The sequence below is a fragment of the Gavialis gangeticus genome, unplaced genomic scaffold, assembly GCF_001723915.1.
Source record: "Gavialis gangeticus isolate Ggan-Ray unplaced genomic scaffold, GavGan_comp1, whole genome shotgun sequence".
Classification (NCBI taxonomy): domain Eukaryota; kingdom Metazoa; phylum Chordata; order Crocodylia; family Gavialidae; genus Gavialis; species Gavialis gangeticus.
In genome coordinates, this window is record NW_017728993.1 from 41,724,140 (window position 1) to 41,727,503 (window position 3,364).

The window sequence follows — 3,364 nt, forward strand, 5'->3', positions numbered from 1 at the left end:
GCGCGCGGGAGACTGCACCTCCTCGGCCGCTCCCGGCGCTGCCTCCTCCCGCCCCCGCCCCCGCGCCGAAGCCCCCACACGAGAGCTGTTCACATGCGCTGCCCTTTCCCCTGCCTCGGAGCTTCCCTGCCCCCGCCGCTCGCCGCCCCGGAGCGGAGCCCAGATACCTGCCAGGGACCAAAATGAAGAAGCAGGTGGAGCGAGCAGTGAACTCGCCTCCCCGGCACTCATCTTCCCTCAGCCCGCTCCCCTGCAGCCCGTGCACGTCGCACCCTCCGCCGGGATTGGAGCCGTCTCCCTGCGCTCAGCCACCCACATCGCTGTAGCCTCCCGCCTCCTCCCCTCCCCCCAGGTGCAACGTGCAATGATAGTTTAAGATCAAAGCAAAAACAAATATAACCATTAGAATGTGCACTACATTGCTAGATTTTATATAAAGTTAAAAAAACAAACACACACACACAACACAACAAAATATATGGTCTCATTAGTCCTGTATAAGTGTTCAGATTCATAAAACAAAATCTAGGCTTCCAATACTTCATTCAGTCATTTCTATACCTGAGTTAGTAATACTACACCCAAGTTAAGATTTTTAGCTAGAACTAAAAGCAGCCTACAGGGTTGGGAAATAGAAGAGGCACATTACCAGGAATGTCTAACAGCAGTAGGGCAGAAGAAAGGATAGGTTTTGAACAGTGGAGGTCATAACTGTTGAAAAAGGACAGAGATTGGTTAACACCTGTGGATTAGAGAGAGATTAACAGGAATCAGGAAGGTGACAATGAGTCACCTCATAAAGTCAGTTAATTCATGAGGTCAGTTAACTCTCTCAGAACTGCCTGAATAGAAGTGTGAGCATCCCTCTCAGGCAGCTGGTTTTAAAGTTTGGATGGAGCAGGAATCAAACAGGGTGGTGATGGTACTCCTCCTGGAGCCACCCTTGTCAGGGACCCTGGTTCTACCTCTTCTACCATGGGACTCTCATACTCTTACACTGGGCCTAGGCTACAATCTTGGGGCATTTATAGATGTGATGGGGGGGAGGTACTTAATTAGAGCAAGTCCAAGAGACACTTTAATTAAAGTGCCTGAAGTGTTACATGTACCAGCATCCCCATGCTGAAAAATGATGGCAGGGTGCTTTAACTAAAGCTCCTGGAACAAGCTTTAAAGCACCCCCACCACCATTTTTCAGTATGGGGATGCTGATGCATGCAATGCTGGAGTCTGCTGGAACATGGTAATTACCACACTCCAGCAAACTCTATTAATCAAGTCTCCTCTAATGCATTGCAATTACAGTGCATTGGAGCAGGCTCTCTGCATGTGTAGAGGCACAAGTACCAACTGGCTTTACACAAGTCTGACTAGATTTGGTACCTGAAGGTCTTCCCTTTGGGAACTTGTAAGAACTGGATTATAGTGACCAAAAACAGCTCTCTTACAAAAAAAGAGTGTGTAATTTATTTAACCATAAGAACAATATATAATATGTTTTCTATGTTCTTTCTTCTCAGATGCATTGTAAGGAGCTTCCCCACAACTGCTTCAAAAGCTTTCCTCATAATGGTATTGGATTCTCTTTCATTTTAATTGGTTTTAAAACAAAGGTCTAAAAGAATGTTAATCTATTTTACCAAAACCCCTAAGCAGACCTATTTGACTACCACCCCCCTAATCTCCCAAGGTCTAGTTATCAGTTTATTCACCTGTATATTCTCTCCCACTGTTCTTCTTATGACTGGTCTTTAAATCTAACAAAGAAGTTGTTTAATTTAACTTATTGAGTCTTCTGTGCCCTGTTGCACAAAACCAAACTGGTAAATTCAGCAGCAGGTCAGAAATGGATCTCCAAATCATACTGCCTTTTACCATTACTCAGCTACACTCTTTCGTATTAGAGTTAAGTATAACATTTTAATGCAGTTTCTTCTACATACAAGAGAAAAAAAGCTTGTAATGTTAGGGGGAAAAAGAAAATCTTGTACTCAAATGGTGTATCTACATGTGCAAATAATGCAAAGTAATGAATTCTAGAGTGGTTTGAGCTGGATTAAGATACTCCCAGGTGCAGCATCTACACATGCAGCCAGGACAGCAGCAATTTGAGCTGGGGTAGAGCAGGCCTGGGCTGGCAGGGGGCACAGAGGCTCCCAGGTGGCTGGAGCATGAGGGTGCTAAAAGTGCAGAGCTGTGTGGCTAGGCAGCAGGCAGGAGCCTGGCTTCTAGTTGGCTAGGCACAATTTATGCCCATTGTCAGTATCTACACATGCAGTAAATTACCCCAGTGTAAGATATCACTGGCCCTGACAGTACTATTTAACTGCAGTGTTAATTAGTTTACAGTGGCCTAAGACCATTGCACATGTAGACAGTGACACTTCACTTTGCAGCTAATTAGTCTACTTTGCAGTCAAGCACACATGAGGACATGGCCAAAGTAGACCACAGATGGAGCCTGGGTAACCTGTTAATTAGACCATTAAGACCTTTGTGAGAACAAATGTTTTCAGGGATAGGGATTGAAAGAGAGGCCAAGACCAAAAACCCTGTAGCAGAAAAGTCTGGGACCTGTAGAAGAAGAAAAAAAAAAATCTAGAAAGGCAACTAACTCATGGGGGGGAAATTCCTGTACACCTGGGAAGAGAATCAGGAGTAGTTGTAATGGGAGGGGACTCAACTGGCCTTATGAAAACTGGGGAAAAAGGGAAGACAGGGTGTTGAGTGGAGGCAGAAGGATTAAGATCAGATTAGGCACTGTTCTGCAACATGGGACCTTAATACAAGAACTACCTTTAGAACCTTAGTGCAGTTTGTACTTTTTAGTATTCTAATAGTCAACTCTAATTCGTGAGGTTTTTTCCTCAGAGACAGTCTCAAGTTGCTGTGGTTTTTAGCATTGTAGTTCTATTTCCTTTCAAGATACAATCCTAAAATAACCCTAGAGATCAACAATTAAGCAAACTTTTGCTTAGACAGGCTGAGAAGCAAAGCTCCTTTAGCTGAAGAAGTTGCATTAAATTTTTATTTTAAAAATTGAGTTGAATATAGCCTCAGGTAGTGTACTTATCCTTTCTTCCTGCTGCCAATTGTTATAGATTTGCAGTTACATTTTTCAGTTTAAAATAATCTTGTTTGTGTAGGGTTGTTTACACAACAAAGGGAACACTGGTTGTACATGAAGGGCTTCTAAGTGCAAAATGAATATGCAAGAAAAAAAGGCATTTTCTTCTCTAACTTTGATAGGTGTAACTTATTGACAGAAGTGGGATTTTTAAAAACATTACAGTTTTCCTTTCTTCACTGTACACAAAGTCAGTGATCACATTATAAACTGGGGGGGGGGAAAACCAGCAGGCGC

The 3,364-nt window shown here is 43.5% G+C and overlaps 1 protein-coding gene across 3 annotated transcripts in view; it reads right to left on the minus strand.

Annotated features, from left to right (window-relative positions):
* BCAR3 (breast cancer anti-estrogen resistance 3) overlaps window positions 1–3,364 on the minus strand; it is a 174,620-nt gene that overhangs the window by 113,110 nt on the left and 58,146 nt on the right. The window contains exon 1 of one of the 3 annotated variants that reach the window (XM_019501627.1): window positions 168–230. The exons of the other annotated variants lie outside the window; for them this stretch is intronic. The gene's annotated coding sequence lies outside the window, so the exon portion shown is untranslated. Of the gene's footprint in view, window positions 1–167; window positions 231–3,364 lie in introns of those variants that run through there. 3 annotated transcript variants of the gene reach the window in all.